The sequence below is a fragment of the Sciurus carolinensis genome, chromosome 1, assembly GCF_902686445.1.
Source record: "Sciurus carolinensis chromosome 1, mSciCar1.2, whole genome shotgun sequence".
NCBI lineage: Eukaryota > Metazoa > Chordata > Mammalia > Rodentia > Sciuridae > Sciurus > Sciurus carolinensis.
The window spans coordinates 138,659,903-138,681,626 of record NC_062213.1 but is presented as its reverse complement, the minus strand read 5'-3'; the positions used below and the strand labels follow the sequence as shown (position 1 = coordinate 138,681,626).

General features: G+C 35.0%; 1 protein-coding gene across 3 annotated transcripts in view; it reads right to left on the bottom strand.

Annotated features, from left to right (window-relative positions):
* The window catches only part of Ttll7 (tubulin tyrosine ligase like 7), a 133,757-nt gene that overhangs the window by 90,822 nt on the left and 21,211 nt on the right, over positions 1 to 21,724 (bottom strand). The gene's annotated exons all lie outside the window — the stretch shown is intronic.

The window sequence follows — 21,724 nt, the reverse complement described above, 5'->3', positions numbered from 1 at the left end:
AACAAAAAATCTATGAAGGAATGGGACAGGATGGATGGATACCTTGAGCAAGGTAATAATTTCTAGGGACATCGTAAAGAGATCTATGGTAAGCAATGTAGGGAGAAGCTTGTGGAAGACAAGGGTGACTTCAAGGATTTTGCTTATTTGGGCTCACTGCAGTCCCATTACTAATCTCTGGTAATCATGGCTAATTTCTAAACTTGGTATATGAAGGGCATTCCTCTCAAAAGAATCTTTATGGCTTGCTGCATATAGGGAAAAGCAGGTCAAATGGCCCTTACTAGTTACAGTTCCTCAGATAACTTCAGCTTGAAATAATCAATATGCCAAAATGCATACTTTGCATTAACTCCTTCAAAGGTATTTTGGGTAGAATGAAGCTGACACTAGCTACAAGGATGGGTAAGTGACTTACGACTGAAGAATTCCATCCCCTTGACCATGGAGTTGGTTCAGCAATGAATATGGATCCAACTAAGGTCAGTCAGAGTCAGCACTGGAGCTAATTTTAAGACTCAGGAAGAAGACAGGTTCTTCTTCTGAACTGGATTTGAATCTGAAAAGAAACATGCCTACAGTTGTTGGTCCCCATCTTCCCTCTAAACAGAGCCTGAAGAAGAATTTAGGTTTGATTTTTTTTTTTAATAAAGAAAATTACTCCAAAATGTCTTTGCCTAAAATGCCACAATTTAAGTGAAACCTGTTAGCTCTCCAAGACAGCCTGCAAAATGTCAAGGTATATATTCTCCAGGCTAAACACAGATCCTGGAACACAGGAGCTAAACTGCTGAGAAACCACATCAGGGGCTACAGTTCTCTAGAAAGTCTTTGAATTTAAAATTTTAAAAAATTAACTGTACTAACTTCTAGAATCAGTAAGGTTGTCACAGTTTTCAAATCCCTCTAAATTAAATTAAATCCCAGTAAATTATGACATGGTTCAAGAATCAAAGTTTATAAAATCCATGTGGAATAAGGCAAACCCATAGGCCTAGCCCACATAATGCACCATGTGTCTCCATCAGGTAAGCTACAATGTGAGCAGAACATTTTAAGAGAGAATAATAAGACTATTTTGTGTCTGAATCATTAACTGAGATCCAAAGTGAATTTACAAGATAATCTTTGAAGAGAAATAAAATATTAATACCATTTATCTAGTAGACTGTTAAAAAACTAATTCAAATCAGTTATATTTAATAAGTGTAGCTCATTTTAAAATAGAAATCTTTCCCAAAAGTCATTCCAGCTCTTTTAAAACACTCTCTCACACCATAATCTTTGTCATGAAGAGAGTCCTTTTTTGGAAATGCAGAGGAAAAGAACTATTTTTGTCCTTCAATCTAACAAACAATAATGGAATGTAGAATAGAACTGGGACTTGAAGTTAACCAGTGGACAATAATATAATCTCCACAGATATTCTGAAATAATTCAAATTCATTTTTTTAATCCTTCATTCCTTCTCTTGACCACTGTCTTCTCTTCTCACACATAGTAAATGCTATAAAGATGTGTCACCGATGTTTAGAAGTTTATTTATTCTTCATTATTTCATTATATATGATGTTAAAGCAGCAAATATTTGTCAGTGCTCATCATCTCATTAGGTATCCTAGAAAGAAAAAAAATGAATGCCAAAGATAATATATATTTGCTTCCAATGATAGCATATAAAAGGCAATAAAAACTTGCCGGTATCCCCTTGAGGTACAATTAAAACAACCATAACATAGCTGACCATGAGAGAACACTGGAGTACAATAGTGGACAGACGAGTCTCTCCAAGAGACTTAGAGAAACACAGAGACATTGGATAGTGGAAAAAAAGTGGAATGAAGAGTGAAACAGAATGACCCATCACCAATTGCATGGAAGCATGGTAAGGGTAGAGGAGAAAGAGGGAGAGTCCCAGCGCACACCACTGGCATAGGATTCAGCACCCTACAGAAATAGAGGCTAAACATTTGAATGATGAACTGACTCTGGAGAAGTTCTCTGCCATCTTGAAAAGGGCCCTACTGCCTGAGCTTACTGCTTTGAGAAACAGGGCAGAAGGAACAGAAGTCTCCTCCTTCTGGAATTGGTGGTTTGACAGACCTGCTGCTAGAGCTTGGGAGAGTAAGCAGTGGCCCCGGGTAGGAGGCAAGGGCTGAAAACACCAAAACTGGATGGGGAATTACATAGAACTCACCACCATCATCCCCCAGTACAGATCTTTGAGATACCACAGCCTTCCTCTGCCCTTAGGGACATGCAGAGGCACTTCCTGGTGAAAAGAGACATGCAGACAAATGGAATGCAGCAGAGGACCCAGAAATAACCAACATATCTACAGTCGACTAATTCCTGACAAAAGTGAGGAAAAAAAAACAGCTTCTTCAACAAAAGGTCCTAAGAAAACTGGGTATCCAAATATAGACAACTAAAACTAGACCCCTACCTCTCACCCTATACAAAAATCAACTCCAAATGGATCAATGATCTTAATGTGAAACATGGAATTTTGAAACTGCTAGGAAAAAACAGGGGAAACACTTCAAGATATTGCCGCCAACAATTTCCTGAATAGAACACTCCAACAGCTCAGAAAACAAAAGCAAGAATTAACAAATGGAATTACATCAAATTAAAAAGCTTCTGCACAGAAAAGGAAACAGTCAACAGAGTGAAGAGATAATTTTCAAAATGTGAGAAAAATCTTCACTGGCTGTTCGTCTGACAGAGAATTAATATCCAGAATATATGAGGAATTCAGAAATTTAACAACAAAAGAACAAGTTATCTATTCAAAAACAATGATAAAATGATCCAAATAGAAACTCTTCAAAAGACAAAATACAAATGGCAAATAAACATAAGGAAAAAATGCTCAGAACCTTTAGCCATCAGGGAAATGCAAATCAAACCTACCTTGAGATTCCATCTCACTCTAGTCAGAATGGCTACTATCAAAAAATAACAAAAGTTAACAAGGATATGAAGAAAAAGGAACCCTTACACACTGATGATGGACTGTTAATTAGTACAGCCACTACAGAAAGCAGTATGGAAGTTCCTCAAAAATTAAAAACCGAACTACCATATGATCCAGCTATCCACTCCCAGCTATTATGGGAAGGAAATGAAGTCAGCACACAAAAGAGGTACCTGAATAGCCATCCATGTTGTGGCAATATTCACAATAGCCAAGATATGTAATCAGTCTAAGTGCCTGTCAACAGATGAATGCATAAATGTATGTGTATATATATATATATATGTGTGTGTGTGTGTGTGTGTGTGTGTGTACATATACATCATATATATATTTATCTACATACACACAATATATATAATATCATACATATATTTCTATATACACACAATGGAGTATTCTTCGACCAAAGAGAATAAAATTCTGTCATTTTCAGGAAACTAGATGGAACTGGAGGACATCATTTTAGGCAAAATAAGCCAGTCACAGAAAAACAAGTATCACATTTTCTCTCATATGTGGAAACTAAAACAAACAAACAAACTTAGAAATAGAAGAGAGAGTATTAGAAAAAGGGAAGGAGGGCAATATAAGAGAAAAGGGAGGCAAAGAAAGGGTAAAAGGGAGTGTAGACATAATTAAAGCATAATATATATGTGTAAATGGAAATGTCACAGTGAACCCCATTACTTTATACAATCAATATGCATTAATAATTATAATAAGTGAATGTGTGTATGCCTCCTGTTTTTGACATACACATTTTTCTTTTGGGGAATTTATCAGTTCACAAACTACTTGAAAAATAAAAATACATCTGGAATCCATGAAATATTGTTCTTATCAACTATAAATACACTCAAGAATGATGATTGGTCCTAGATATCTATTAAACCATATGTAACCATATACTCAAAATGTGCATCTTAGTGTTATAAATTAAATTTTATACTAAATCAACAAAGCCAGTTGATTTCTCAATTGTGACTCAGGATCTGGACTTACTCTTTTTATTTAATCATACCTAGTATTCAGAATTATCCAATATACAAGTCTCACTAGGAAAAAAATTCACATTTATTAGAGAAATTTTAATCAATGTACTGTAAAACTCATCTATTTCTGGCTTGAACTGGCTTAGATGAACATGCCATATTGCTAAAATTTACATTAATACATTACTTTGAAAAACTTCATTTCTCTATTCTCAGGCACACTATTAAAACAAAAACAGACTTATTTACATTAAGAACATGCAAAGATAAATCTTATAACAATATACATTCGGTATACAATTTTCAATACTCTAACCTCATTATTGTTATTCAATTGTTAAATTAAATTTTTCACTTGAATGTGTTCTAAAATACATGTCAACTAAAATGTCAGTGTCTTAAGGGCAAAGGTGCAGGGTATACAGGCTCTTCATTTATAAGTCCCCAGTAAGCATGTGTTTAAGGAACTAAATACTTCAAATTCTTCCTCATCCGCAGACCTAACTTCCACATCTTCAGCACACACCCCAAAATCATAGTCTGAGAACGGAAACTTGCCACCTACTACTAAGTATACAGCAATAGGTAAAAATAGTAAAATCACTAGGGAATGATTAACTCACTCAGAAACTTTATCTATGGAAGATCAAGATTTGGCATCACAAAATTAAGATCATAGATACCAGGTAATCTTATGTGATGATTAATTTGATATGTCAACTTTTGAGAGGCCACAATACCCAGATACTTATTCAAATGCCAATCTGGATGTAGCTGTAAAGGTACTTTGGAGATTAAATTAATATTTAAATCTGTAGGACTTTGAGTAAAGCAAATAACTCTCCATAACATGTGTGGGCCTCATCCAATCAGTTGAAAATTTAAGAGAAAACAAGTTGAGCTTCCCCCAGAACAACGGAATTCTGATTGTCTTTGAACTCAAGCTGCAATATCAACTCTTCCCTGCCAGCCCACTCTGTAGATTTTAGACTTGCAAACCCTTCCTAATCACATAATCCAATTGCTCAAATCAGTATCTTCACTCTCTCTTCCTCCCTCCCCTGGCCCACACTACACCACAAACACACACATGCACACACTATTGTTTATGTTTCTCTGGAGAACCTGGACTAATTAATTCATCATTCCATAGGATCAGTTATATTTCATGTAACTAAAAATATGATTGAAAATGCTTTGCATGGCAAGAAAATTCCCGATGCAAAGATAAACTAATATAATCAAGATTTAAAATAAGGATGATCATTATAAAAGAAATAAATGAATGAGGACATTGTATAAAGAAGAATCAACAGAACTGTATGTATAACAGAATGGGGAAATGAGAGATAATATACTATCTATAATTACCACCATATTTCTTTGATTGTAAACCATACTGTTTTCTTTTTTACCATTTAAAAAGAACCCCTAAAATTATGATGTATCTTATCATTGCAGTCAGTCAGGTGGCAGTCCTGACATTGTTATTATTGTCTGTGCATACACAACAAAATGTACAGCATCAGTGTTGGAAGCTGAAAGAAAAATCCATATATGAGAGTGGAACTTTCTTAAGAAATACTGGTACTGGAGAATAAAATTGATCAAATAATATTGTTATATTGTATACATATATGAATATTTAATAATAACTGCCAATTATGCATATAATTATAATATACCAATAAAAAGTATAAAAATAAAATACTGCAACATCAACTCTCAATGAATGATGTGGTGTGAAAATTGAATCAAGAAGAAATTACATCCTCCAATGTAAAGAATTTTTTTTTTATTTTTTTGGTGGTGCTGGGGATTTGAACCCAGGGTCTTATGTTTGCGAGGCAAGCACTCTATCAACTGAGCTATATCCCCAGCCCATAAAAAATTTCTTAAGGAAGGCTTTAACCAACTAATTTTACTTGTATTTTCCTTTTTCTATATGGATGAAAGTGATGTGATACTTAAAAACCACCTCTAATCACCTCTTTCAGCATGTATGAAATAAACTGCAGGATTAAGATAGCACTGTTAGGGACTGCAGTTGTGGCTCAGCAGCAGAGCAGTTGCCTAGCATGTGTGAGAAGCTGGGTTCAATCCTCAGCACCACATAAAAATAAATAAATAAAATAGAGGTATAAAAAAAATTTAAAAACAAAACACTGTTACATATTTGAAATTGCAGTTCTTTACCCCAGTGAATAAAACAATGGTGTCTTACATGCATTTGATCTTAACTGTTGCTGTGAGAAACAGCAACTTAATAGCTATCAGAATTTCTAGTACACAGACCTCATGACAGCAGTAACCACCTTTTTTTAAGTCTTTATAGCATGCTAGTAGTTCTCAAACTAGAATGTGCATCAGAATCTCCTGGAGACAGACTACTTGTGCTTCTCATTCGATACAGCACAATTCACATGAGACTCACCCCTGGGCAGGGCTGAGAATCCTTCTGTACTTAGACCTGGATTAGCTCAGGGTCAGAGGGCTGAGCACAGAGGAAGGACATCAGCTTTTGCTGCTGCACAGAGTAAGGGACAATGACTGATTCATGCATGATCTATTTCTAAATCAATGACATCAACAATCCGCAGAAGGCATTTGGGTTTATAATTATTAATGTGAAAAAGACAGAAAGTGGAACTCAGATCCTTTCTAGTTCTAAAATTCAAAAGTTTTGGCCCCAGAGGTGGAAAGGGCTTAAGTTATTCATTTATAACCTAGATAGGTTTTCTAACACAAGTCTCACTCAAAATATAACTTCTCATATTTCAATTAAAAATGAACCTAGAGCCAGACATGGTGGTGCAAGCCTCTAATCCCAGTGATTCATGACGGCAAGACGGGAGGATCATAAGTTCGAGGTCAGCCTGAGCAATTTAGCAAGGTTCTCAATAACTTAGTGAGATTCTGTCTCAAAATAAAAAAATTAAAAAGACTGGGAATGTAGCTCAGTAGTAAAACACCCCTGGGTTCAATTTCTAGTTTGAAAAAAAAAAAAAAAGGATATAGAATTAGAATGAGACTGCTTTCAGCAATTCTCCTCAAAAGACAATGATAAAACTGCACAAAACTGTCAAAGAAACAAACATTCAGGATTCTGGAAAATGACCAAAGGCATACAAGAAATGAAGAAGCTTCAATTCAAGGAAAAGTGAGAAAGCCGGGAAAATGAGAATGCTAAACTTCATAAAGTCAGTCACATATGGGTCAAATGGAATTTTCCTTCACGTAAGGAAAGTAAGTTGTAGTAAAGATACCAGTGATGAACCTGGGGGAAGAAGTGGGAGTGGCATTTTAACCTAGGACCATTCTCATACACCATCACCCATTTGTGTTAGTTCTTCCAGGGCAGAGCAGGAGGAGAACCAGAATCCATGGTGCTGGGGGGAACTGCCTTGATTTGAAGCAAAGTATGGAAAAGCACCATGTCTCTGGACTTGCCAGAAACAATAGCAAACTCAATGGCACATATACCTGTGGTTCTGATACTGCACCATAATACAATTAGCCAGAAAAATACTGGTGTCATACCAGTCCTTCATCTCACCTAACCCCAAAATGAGGTTGCCTGTCATTGCTTTCTGCTTTCTTTACACTCTGCTCCTCACTCTTCCACCAAGAAGATAAGTGCATTAGCAGGTGATCAAAATGCAAACAGATAATATCTAAACTCACATTATTTATGGGGATGTTTCTCCTCTTTAACTAACCTGAACTCAATTACATTTACTTCATGATTCTCACTTGGGTTCTAGTATGTTAGAGTTTGGATGTGATGTGCCCCCCTAAAAGCTCATTTGCGAGACAATGCAAGAAGGTTTAGAGGAGAAATGACTGGGTTATAAGAGCCTTAACCCAATCAGTAGTAAATGAAGGCAGGTAGGGTTTGGCTGGAGGAGGCAGGTCACTGGGGGCATGTCTTTGGGGTATATATTTTATATCTGGCAAGTGGAGTTTCTCTCCCTCTCTCCCTCTCTCTCTCTCTCTCTCTCTCTCTCTCTCTCTCTCTGTGTGTGTGTGTGTGTGTGTGCTTCCTGATCATCATGTGAGCTGCTTCCCTCTGCCACACTCTTCTGCCATGATGTTCTGCCTCACCTCAAGTCCCGAGGAATGGAGCCTACTGTCTATGGACTGAGACCTCTGAAATCATGAACCCCCAAATAAATTTTTCCTCTTCTACAGTTGTTTTGGTTAGGTCTTTTAGGAATAGCAATGAAAAAGCTGACTAAAACACTGTAAAACAGCTGAATTCCAGGCAGAAGATCTTATTGCAGATATTAGTAGAAAAAAAAAAAAAAAATATATATATATATATGTTGGAAGACTCAAACAAAATGAGGATATTGGCATGAAAATTATCATTGCTCTGACCTCTTTTAACACTAAGGATAGGCAGCTGAAGTATCTTTCTCAATTAAAATTTCTTCATTATTACACTCTTCCTGAGGGTGTTCTCATCTTACCTGTTAAGGAAAAAAATACAAATGCAGACTTCATAATGAGAATCATGTAACTGTCAAATGGAATTTTCCTTCATGAAAGAAGGTAGTAAGTTGTAGTAAGGATATCAATAATGAACATTAAAGCTATTTATTGAAAGCATCCCTGCCCTTTTATTATTATTGTTTTATTTAAAATTTTATCCAATAAAGTCTTCATAATGAGAAGAATGAGTTAAGTATAAACATTCGTTTCAACATAAAATCTTTATTCTCAGAACAAGTCCATTTTTACTTATTTGTACTTATGAAACATACAAAAGAGTAACTGTCCCTTGATTAAGAAAAAAACATTTTCCACATATGATAGACACTTCAGCATGCCATATATTTTTTGGGGGGGAGGGATCCCAGGGGTGCTACATCCCCAGCCCTTTTTAAAATTTTTATTTTGAGACAGGGTCTCACCAGGCCGCCGAGGCTAACCTTGAATGGCAATTCTCCTGCCTTAGCCTCCCAAGTTGCTGGGATTACAGGCGATCACCACCACACACAGCTCAAATATTTTTTAAATTAAATTAACAATTTTAAATAATAGCTGCAAAATTCTCAATTTAATTTTATTTGTTGCATATGGTTTTCCAGTTTTCCCAGCACCATTTGTTGAAGAGGCTATATTTTCTCCATTGCATATATTTGGCCCCTTTGTTTAGTATGAGAAAATTGTATTTATTTGGGTTTGTGTCCATGTCCTCTATTCTGTACCATTGATCTACCTGTCTATTTTGGTACCAATACCATGCCGTTTTTGTTACGATTGCTTTGTAGTAGAGTTGAAGATCTGGTATTGCAATACCCTCTGCTTTGCTCTTTCTACTGAGGATTGCTTTAGCTATTCTGGGTTTCTTATTCTTCCAGATGAATTTCATAATTGCTTGCTCTATTTCTGTAAGGTACATCATTGGGATTTTAATTGGAATTGCATTGAATCTGTATAGCACTTTTAGTAGTATGGCCATTTTGACAATATTAATTCTGCCTATCCAAGAACATTGGAGATCTTTCCATCTTCTAAGGTTTTCTTTAATTTCTTTCTTTAGTGTTCTGTAAACCCCTATCTCTCACCCTGCACCAAAATCAACTCAAAATGGATCAAGGACCTCAGAATCAGACCAGAGACCCTGCATCTTATACAAGAAAAAATAGGTCCAAAACTTCAACTTGTTGACTTAGGATCAGACTTCCTTAACAGGACTCTCATAGCACAAGAAATAAAAGCAAGAATCAACAACTGGGATAGATTCAAACTAAAAAGCTTTCTCTCAGCAAAGGAAACTATCAGTAATGTGAAGAGAGAGCCTACAGAGTGGGAGAATATCTTTGCCACTCATACTTCAGATAGAGCGCTAATTTCCAGAATCTATAAAGAACTCAAAAAACTCTACACCAAGACTACAAATAATCCAATCAACAAATGGGCTAAGGAAATGAACAGACACTTCACAGAAGAAAATCTACAAGCAATCAACAGATATATGAAAAAATGTTCAACATCTCTAGTAATAAGATCAATGCAAATCAAAACTACCCTAAGATTCCATCTCACCCCAATTAGAATGGCGATTATCAAGAACACAAGCAACAACAGGTGTTGGCAAGGATGTGGGGAAAAAGGTACACTCATACATTGCTGGTGGGGTTGCAAATTAGTGCAGCCACTCTGGAAAGCAGTATGGAGATTCCTCAGAAAGCTTGGAATGGAACACCATTTGACCCAGCTATCCCACTCCTTGGCCTATACCCAAAGGACTTAAAATCAGCATACTACAGAGATACAGCCACATCAATGTTCATTGCTGCTCAATTCACCATAGCCAGATTGTGGAACCAACCTAGATGTCCTTCAATTGATGAATGGATAAAGAAACTATGGCATATATATACAATGAAATTAATATTATTATATTATTACTATTATATTATTAATATTATTATATTCCACCATAAAGAATGATAAAATTATGACATTTGCAGGCAAATGGATGAAATTGGAGAATATCATGCTAAGTGAGATAAGCCAATCTCAAAAAACTAAAGGAGGAATGATCTTGCTGATAAGCGGATGAGGACATATAATGGGGGGTGGGAGGGGTAAGCGTTAGGGTTAGGGTTAGGTTTACGGTTAGGGTTAAGGAGGGTGGCAAGAATGGAAGAAGGAAGGACTGTATAGAGGGAAAAGAGGGGTGGGAGGGGTGGGGGGAAGAAAAAAAATAACAGTGAATCAAACAACATTACCCTATGTAAATTTATGATTACACAAATGGTATGTATGTCTTGACTCCATGTACAAACAGAGAAACAACATGTATCCCATTTGTTTACAATAAAAAAGAAAAAGAAAAAAAAAGAAAAATGAAAGATTACATTCCATTTATGTATGATCTATCAAAACGTATAAATGCATTGTACTGACATATACAACTAATTAGAACAAATAAAAAATTTAAAAAATATTGATTATAAAAAAATAAAATTCATAGGGAAATGAAAATTACAAAAGAGCTTTCAGCTTGAAAGTACAAAAAAATTTTTTTATTTGTTTATAATTATTTCCTCAAAGTAAACAAGATGTTCTTAGAAATGTATCAGGAACAACATTTGATGATATTCAGTGTATGTCCCTGATTACTGTACTTTCCGCAAGTTTACTCTTAGTAAATTGACCATGAGGTAAAAGGGCAATTTAGTAAATTAAATATTTAGATTTCCAGAGAGGATACAGGTACATGAGAACACACCTGTACAGTAGATAATGGTAAATTTTTCAGTTTACTCTCTAGATTGTACTGACTGAATCCAGAGTTACATTACTAAATTTGAAATGTTATTTACAAATAATATCTCATATAACACAACATTAAATGTATCACTGCTGTATATACAAATCATTACTTTATGACTTTAGTACTATTAAATTAGAAAACTGGGCACAGTAATTACTAAAATCAAACTCAAAACATTTTAAGTTATTAGTTTGCTTATTTAAAGATAGTTTATAACTTTTTTCTGTCATTATCCATGTATGATAAAAATGCTGAAGGCACTACGAACAGAAAGAATTACTTCATCATAAAAGCTATATACAACAAATCCAAAGTCGACATCATAATCAATGAGGAAAAACTGGAAACAATGCCTCTAGAATTAGAATAATACAAAGATGTCCACTCTCACCATTCCTATTCAATATAGTACTTGAAATTCTAGCCAATACAATCAGGCAAGTGAAGGAAATAAAAGAGTTAAAAATAAAGAACAGAAGTTAAATTATCACTGTTTACAAATGATATGATCCTATACTTAGAAGATCCAATAAGTTCCACCAGAAGTCTTCTAGAATTAATAAGCAAAATCAGGAAAGGAAAGTAGCAGGATACAAAATCAGCATCCAAAAATCAACAGCTTTCCTATACACCAATAATGGTTTTGCTGAAAAAGAAATCAGGAAAACAATTCCATTCACAATAGCCTAAAAAAAAATACAAGGAATAAATCTATCCAAGAAGTTAAAAATACCTCCACAATGAAAATTATGAAACGCTGATCAAAGAAACTTAAGAAAGACACTAGAAGATAAAAAGATTTCCCATATTCATGGGTAGGCAGAATTACTACTTGTAAAATGGCCATATTACCAAAAGCAATATACAAACTCAATGCAATCCTCATAAAAATACCAATGATATTCTTCACAGAACTGGGGGGAAAAACATTCAAAATTCATTTGGAAGAATAAAAGAACCAGAACAGCCAAAGCAATTCTTAGCAAGAAAAGCAAAGCAGGAGACATCATGATACCAGACCTCAAATTATACTATAGAGCTATAGTAACAAAAACAGCATGGTACTGGCACCAAAACAGGCATGAAGACCAGATGGAACAGAACAGAAGACATAGAGACAAACTCACATAAATACCATTATCTCATACTAGACAAAGGCACCAAAAACATATGTTGGAAAAAAGACAGACTTTAACAAATGGTGCTGGGAAAACTGGAAATCCATATGTAGTAAAATGAAATTTAACCCCTATCTCTCACCCTGCACAAAACTCAACTCGAAGTGGATCAAAGACCTGGGAATTAGAGATCCTGCACCTGCCAGAAGAAAATGTAGGCCCAACACTCCAAAATGTTGCCTTAACTCCTAAAGCACAAGAAGCAAAATAAAAACTCAATAAATGGGATGGCATCAAATTTAAAAGCTTTTTCACCCCAAAGGAAACAATCAAATGTGTGAAGGGACAGCCTATAGAATGGGAGAAAATCTTTTCTCACCTGCTACTCAGATAGGGCATTAATACTCAGGATATGGAAAGAACTCAAAAAACTTAACACACACAAACACACACACACAAAAAAAAGAATAATCCAATCAAATAAATGGGTAAAGGAACTGAAGATACTTCTCAAAGAAGAAATATATGAATAGAAAATACATTTTAAAAATAATCAACATCTCTAGCAATTAGAGAAATGCAAATTCATCTCACTCCAGTCAGAATGGCAATTTTCAGGACTACAGGTTACAACAAATCTTGGCAAGGATATAGGGAAATGGTCACACTCATACATTTTGGTGAGACTGCAAATTGGTGCAACCACTCTGGAAAGCAGTATGGAGATTCCTCAGAAAACAAGATATCCCATTCCTCAGCGCATATCTACAGGACTTAAAATCAGCATACTACAGTGACATAGTCTCATCAATGTTTATAGCAGCACAGTTCACAATAGCAAAGTTATGGAGCCAACCTAGGTACTTTTCAATATGAATGGATAAAGAAAATGTCACACACACACACACACACACACACACACAGTAGACTATTACTCAGCCATAAAAAAGAATGTATGGCATTTGCCAGTAAATGGATGGATCTGGAGACTATCATGCTAACTGAAATAAGACAGTACTAAAAAGTCAAAGGTCAACTGTTTTCTCTGATATGTGGAAACTAATCCAAAATAAAAGGGGAGGACAAAAAAAAAGAACAGAAGAAAGATCAGTGGAGTAGACAAAGGAGAATGAAGAGAAGGGAGAAGAATTAGATAGGGAAAGGTGCTTTTCAATAGATGAATGGATAAAGAAAATGTGACACACACACTGAAAGATCAGTAGAGCAAAGGGAAAGGAACAGGGGAAGGGAAGAAGGAAGAAATGGGGACATACTGGGAACTGAATTAGAACAAATTATATTACATGCTTTTATAATTACGTCAAAATGAATCCCACTATCATGTATATAACTAAAAATAAAATTTAAAAAATACTCCTAATAAAAAAGTAAGAAAAGAAAGCACTGCTAATGGCATCCCAATACAAAACTTCAAATTATATTACTGAGCTATAGAAAAAAAAAAAACCTGCATAATACTGATTAAGAATGGAACCACAATATGACCCAACCATACTTCTCCTTGGAATTTATCCTAAAGAATTTAAGTCATCATACAATAACAATACATGTATACCCATGTTTATATCAGCACAATTCTCAATAGCCAAACTACGAAATAGCTGAGGTGTCTATCAACAGATAAATGGATAAGGAAAATGTAGTATGTATACACAATGGAGTTTTATTTAATCAAAGAGAAGAATGAAATTTTGTCATTTGCAGCAAAATGGATGGAATTTGAGAGTATTATATTAAAAGAAATAAGTCAAACTCAGAAAGTCAAGAGTTCTAAATTTTCTCATAAATGTGGAAAAGAAAAATAGAAGGGATAAAAAAAGTTGGGGAGAATCTCATGAAAATACAAAGGAGACCAGTAGAGTAGAGAAAAGGAACCAGAAGTAGGTAGGAAGGGAGGAAATGAGGAGATACTGGGAAATGAAACTGACCAAATTATATTGTTCTATTGTGTGCATGTATGAATATGTAACAACAAATCCCACTATTATATATGTAATGTACCAATTAAAAATAAGGAAAATAAATGGGAACTTTTCTCTCTTGACCATCGCTAAAGGAAACTTCTAGAAAGCATTAGCAAAAGCCTAAAATATGTTCTGTAGCTATACTCTTAATTTGATAATTCCACTTCTAGAAATCAGTTCTAATAATATCTTCCAAAACACTGAGGCAGATTTGTGAACAAGAATGTATGGCAAGACATTATTTAGAATCCCTGTAACCAAAAACAATCTAATTGTATCCAATAAAGAAATTAAATAAGATACAGACAAACAGCAGGTTATCATATGGTCTTTAAAAATGACTGTGAAGAGATTTTCCTGGTATAGGAAGACATAATTATTTGAGTAAGGATGTATAATAAATGAAATAATATTTATTTTACCATGAATTAATGAATAATGTCAAAAAAATTTGCTTTAACTTATTGCAACTACACAAATATATCTAAACTGTTATATTTCTTTTTCAAATCATTATATATTTATTATAACCTAGCCAAGGAAAAACTGGTATATCACATTTCTTATTTATCTACTTTACATATGAAATTCAATTTGTTTGTCTAAAGTTCTTAATATTTTAAAGCAAAGATAGGAAAAAATTCAATTATAAATGATAAGCCAGGATGACTGCTGGTATATAATAAACCTCTTAAAATGACCTATAAATTTGACTATTCTCAAGAGACTAATTCCTAAGTGGTACACAAGGATTATATTTGTGAATTACAACATTTTGTCTTTATTTCAGTCCTTGGAGTAATTCTTAAACCACCTCTGAGGTTAATACTTGCAGGATAAATCAAAATATAAAATAACTGATCTCATATTCCAGGAATCCAAGCCAAGGCTGACATCATCATGTAAAAATAGCTAACAGTGAAGTTACAATATGTTATATTTGTATGAGGTGCTATTCACACCCAAATCAGAGAAAATTAGGAACATTCAGTACATACTGAATCATTTAAAAGATTTTCCCTTTAGAAATGAATAGCATGCTGACAAAATCTTAGAAATCTTCTCTTCCTAATCAATGCAGAAGCACTTCATTTTTCAAGTTCTGATTTTAGTTTAGACATGTCCTGTGTGAGATATCAATAGTATATCCGAGCAGTAACTCCAGGAAGCAGCTAAAACTTAGAGGATATTTACAAGTTAAGGAAATAAGATGTAGCTGTAGGTATTACCCAAGAAGGCTAATGTCTTAGTTCAGGTTCTCCAGGAACAAACCCAAATATGAGGATTCAAATACAAGTAGTTTTGTAAAGTACAGGAAACACTGGTAGAGGGCCAGAGACTCAACAGAAAAAAGGAAGACAGTCAGTAAAGGGTGTTTTATAAAGCCTGCTGCATTAGCACAATTCACAACAGCCAAACTATGGAACAGCCTAGGTATTCATGAGCAGACAAATGGATAAAGAAAATGTGGTGTATAGACTCAGTGGAGTTTTATTCAATCATAAAGAAAAATGACATGTCATTGCAGGCAAATGGATGGAACTTAAGATAATTATGTTAAAAGAAATAAACCAAACTCAGAAGGTCAGGGGTGGTATGCTTTCTCTCATATATAGAAGTTAGAAAGGAAAAAGGAAAAGAAATGTGGTGGGGGGGCGGAGGGATCAGGGTAAGGGAAGAGTCATGAAGGAATCATGAAAGAGTCATGAAGGAACTTGATCTAGGTGATGCTTACACAAGTATAGCTAAGCTGGACCTTTAAGATTTGTGCAGTGTATTCTAAATATGTTGTCCCTAAAGTATTAAAAAGGTAGTGGTATGTAGCCATCAGAGAGAAGAGAATGAGAGGACACTCCAAGGGCACAGAAGTCAAAGGGAGAATGAGGTTTCCAAAAGGCACAGCTTGGGCAACCACATGAGATAATACAAAAGGAAAGATGGGGGAAAAAAAGAGATCATCTTATTTAGAAAAGTTCATGATTATTTTTGAGGCAGCAATAGGACAAATCAGATTACTAAGATAACTAGATGGAAAGAGATGACCTTCAGGAAGTGAGAGGAAAGAAGATGATATATAATTTTGGGAAAAGGGGAACTCAATGAAAGTTTCTTGCAAGGGGTATGAGGGGAAGATGCAGATATTAGAAAAAAACTTGACATATTTGAGAGCCAGTAGGTTGAAGATAATTAAAAATAAAACAAAAGTGAAGTACATAATGGGCTAGGCACAAGGGTCTAATTACAGCTCACAGGCCAAATTCACCTCACGTCTGTTCTCTAAATAAAGCTTTACTAAATTAAAATCAATTAAATAAAATGAAAAATAAATTTAAAAAGAGTCAAATAGGTGCAGTATTTATACCAGAAAAATAGGGGACAGGGAGATTTACTGAACAGTCAGCCCAATTTGTTTATGTATTGTCCATAGCTGCTTCTGCCCTAATAAGGTAGTGTTCAATAGTTGCAAAAGAAACTAATTGGTATTATACAGAAAAAGTTTGCTGACCCACAAACTAAGTCAAGAGGATTATCTAGGAACTGGAAGGAAACTGAATGAACAGACACAGAGAAAAGAGTAAAAAATGTATCCTTATGAAAAGATTTAGTGAAAGAATGAAGGAGAGATATAAAAAGCTAGCCCTATTCTATGCCAGGGAATGATGAGGGTACTGAGTACCCATAAAATTAAAATAGTATTAGTGCCTGGAAAATAAGTCAATGATAATAATATAAACAGCAGTACTGCTCTGCTACTGCTGCTTCTACTCCTGTAGCAATGACAAATATCAGAATTATACTGCCTACTAAATGTTTCCATCTGGATATTCTCAAAGCCACCAAATACTCAAAATGTCCAATACCAAATTCATGATCTTGATGCATTCTTCTCCCTCCACTCTCAGCAATTTCATCCCTAAATCCTGTGTGCTTTACCCTCTTAATATCTCTAGGACTCACTGTCACTTGTTCACATCCTCTTTACCTCTGCCTCTAATCCTAGCCACCATCATCTCTCACTTGGACCACTGTACTAACTTCCTCACAGTACTTATCTCCACCCTCAGTCTCCTTCAATTAATTTTCTGAAGTGGAATGCAGGATTTCAAAATATAAATTTTGTCAAAAATCTTGCCATCCTACTTTCCCATTTCTCTTCCCCCCAACACTTTAGCTGCTTTTGATGGCTTTTTTGGTTCACATCATGAAAACCAAAACCCTAATCATAGCCAAAAAAGATCTTCTGAGGACTGATAATATCAGTTCAGCCTAAAATATTCCATACAATTCCTTTCCCTGCCTGGTTTCAAATTGGAGTTAGCCAAATAAGTTAGCATGTGATTTTGGAAGGCAGAATTAAAGTATTAATCATTATGCTCTGAAAGTTAATGTAAGGCACCATGTACTTTTGTAGCTCCTGCATGGTGGCATAGGTCTGCTTGCTTTCCTTGTTGGCATAGTAAAGCACCCGATTCTGCAGTTTCCCCAGCTCCTGCCAGCACTTCTCCTTCAGCTCCTCTAAACCCAGTACCCCCCCTTGGCAAATATCAAACTCAGGCCCCCTCAATTAGGCAGCTCCTTGGCAAAGATCACCAGCTCCTTATGGAGGTCAACCACATGGTCAACGTTGCAAAGAGTGAGAGTCTGACAGGGACTCTGGTTTTATCCTAGTAAGTTCCAACTGATGTCCAGCTGTTCTTTATGATAGCCAGCCCTGCTGATTCACCACCAGATGCAGAGATACCAGTCCTCAGTAGACATCTTCCAATTCCTATAAAACCTAATTCCAAATCATTTTCAGAGGTTCTGTCTCCCTGTTGCAGCCCCAACAGAACCAAGTGGCTGTCAGTCTTCCACTCTTTCCATCCAGATCCTGAGTCACCTTCCCTTTCACTCTCCATGTTGCAATCACCCACCACATATTCTTACTACACGAACTCTGCACTTTCTATTCCTTCTTCCTGGAATTCAACCCTTCCTATCTTTAGCCTTTGACTACTTAGAGTCCATCTTCCCAGACGTGACTCTTACAGTCTGAAGTACCTTTCTTTTACAATGTTTATCATAATAATTATGTGTTTAATTGTTTAATTCACTCTCATTAGACCATAAATTTGCAAAGAGTCCTGTTTGGTTCTGCTCACATATCTTAAGCACCTAAAAGTACCTGCAACATCACAGGCACTCAATAAACATTTATCGAATGAATGAATGAATGAATATTTGCTCTGTATCAAAGCACTATGTTAAGTGTTTATGTAGGTTATATTATAGAATACTTAACAAAACCTCAGAGACTCGTACTATTATCATTCCCATTTTGCAGATAAAAAGTTGAAGAAACACTGCTGTAAGTTCTAGGACTAGTATCCTACTACTTAAGCAAAAACAGTTTTAGTTTGAAGCAACTGAGATTAAAGAAGTTTGCTGACTTACCTAAAGCCATCCTGGATTCTAGAGGACCCAATTGCAACACCAGTTCATTGCTTTTTCTAGAAAAAACTTGATCCATCCACCTTGCTGAAGTCAGGCTTCAAATGTATCCCTATACTGTTTTCCATGTTCACATTCACCAACCCTATCTTGACTAATCTCCACAGTGAGCTAACTATGTGCACTATCTTCTTTTCAGACATAAGTAAAGGTGATTAGAAGACACAACACAGCACCTTTAACAACACACTTATATGATCATGACCAACTTCATTACTTTTTCATTAATATCATTTTAACACATCTCAACCTCTTTAATGAAAGGAAATGCAGAATGGAAATATACATTACCCTGTTTATATATAAAAGTTTTTCAAAAGAATGTAGTTAATTTTTCAAAAAAAATTGAAGGAGGAAGAAATAAATATAGTAAGGGAAGAAAGCAAATGGAAGAAGGATTGGGAGTTAAATTTTTCTGCTTGGCAAAATCAAGTCTGTTTACTTAGTCACACAGGAATGCATGAACTCATTACTTTCTATAAAATATGCTTAATCATTAATCCTAAAAAAATCATATAGTCTCAGTCAATGCTGTCCCAAAATCTATCCATGATGGTTTCTAGATTTCAACTTTCACTCACAAGGGGCTCTTAAGGTGCCACAGTGTCAGAAGAGGCAATTTGACAATGACAGAAGTGTAGAACCACATGGCCGATGACCATACTAATATATGTGAGTCTTCATAAGAGCCAACTCTGGTTTGGATATTTCTCACAAATTCTAGAATTCAATCCAAGTGGATTATTACCAGTTTGCGTTTTGTCATATTGGAAACCTCTGGAAACAACTGACCATTCATTCAAATCCATTTTACAAATGAGAAAACTGAGACTCAGAGAGATTCAATGACTTATTAAAGAATTAGACAGGTCTGCCAACTCTCCAAACCCTTGCACTATACCATGTTGAATTCTAAATGGCAAATATGCCACCATCATCAGTTGTGTTTCCTACCATCTTGAAACCCTGCAGAGAAAGTGTTAAATAGTTCCTCTGCAAATCTGCATATTGGATATCAAAGGGGCTTCTCTTTATATTCTGAGCTCTACCTACTGATTTGTAACCAAAATAATTCTTTCTTCCTTTAAGTTGTCCTTGTCAGGTATTTTGGTCACAATGACGAAAAGCTAACTAACACAAGTGTATCCCCATTGTTACAATGCCTACCACATTATGTCTTATATTTCTACGTATCTGCTTTAAAATTTTTACTGGAAAGGGCAGTGTCATTCTGAGCAATATGAGTAAAACACAGAAACTAACATAGATCAGCCCTCCAAACTACATATTCTTACCCACTTTAATGTAAAACAGACTTTTCCAATTCATGTTTCCCTACTTGCTTTTAATTCAACAGGCATTTGTTGAACAATTACCAAATAAAATACACCAAATAAGTTATGATTTCTTTCTATGTTATGAATTATAATGGAAAAAGAATTTCATAAAAACAATAATTGAATACAAACTTCTATTCTTTCTTGATTTTGACTTCTTAGCTCCATCAAACTCTTCATTATCTATGATCATATCAATAGTCATTTTATCATGTCTCCCATTTCTCAACTTTATATGAAATATTGGGATGTTTTGATAATTGAAAAAAGGTTTTTTTAATAAATATGCATTATATATGTATGTATACATATAACATCTATATGTGGCTTTAATACCTTATATCCTGACAAGCAGAAAGTCCTATATATCACAGTGATCTAAACAATAAAAACATTTAACAGATATTATTGATTGCATCTAGTAAGTACCAATTAATATGGAAACAATATATAATTTTTTAAAAAACAGAATTAAAGCCAGGCATGGCAGCAACTAAGGAGGTTAAGGCAGAAGGATCTCAAGTTCCAGGTCTGCCTGAGTAATTTGGCAAGCCCCTAAGCAACTTAGCAAGACTCTGCCTCAAAATAAAATTTTAAAATTACTATAGGACAGAAATGAGAATTAAAAGAGAATTCCAGAGAGCATACACATCACTCTATAAAAATCTGTTTTAGGAATCCATAGGAAAAAGTCTGCCAGTCTTTCTGAGAAGTTAAACTTTAAAATTTCTATAAACATCATGCAATTTTCAAACAAAAGGGAAAAAATTATGTAGTACTTTTTTTCCTTAAATTACTGGTCCAGATCAAATAACTTTATGATCTTCTATTTTATACAGCTTCACATAACACTCACAGGCTTAGTCATTAGAAGCAAAAGCCAGCATTGTTGAAACTGACTGGCAAGCAATACTGCAGATTCATGTCAGGAAGATACAGCCTACAGCACCCAGAGTGCAAAGATGTCCAAAGAAGGTAGAGAACTGGTCATAAGCCAGTTCTCTCCTTAGATCACCAACAGAAGGAATAGGAATGGACAAATTCACAGCTTGCTGTTTGAATTTCAATTTGGCTCTTCTAGCCAAAAGAAAAAAAAAAAAAAAAAGGAAATGAGGCAACACAAAAAAAAAAAAAAAAAAAAAGGAAATGGGGCAACACAAATGTAAAAACTTTCAAAGCCAAAATGTGATTCCATGGTAGATGATTTAGGTATGTTTTTAGAATACAGCACTGTTTTTCTTATTTGCTTAATGCTATATATAAGAGTTATGTGACTATGTCACCTAAAAGTTTAGATTGCCCTTTAGATACCATTCCCTGCAAGAAGCCTGTATCAATGCACTTCCTGTTCTCCTCATTTTGTCCATTAGATTTTATATAACATTTATCTTACCTACTTAATATATAACTAAAAACCATAGAGTAAAAATAATAATCTTTCATCCACTATGGAATCAGAGGCAGCTCTCAAACAGATCATAAAAAATGAAGCAGGCACAAGTCAGAGAGCTTGAGATACCAATGTGC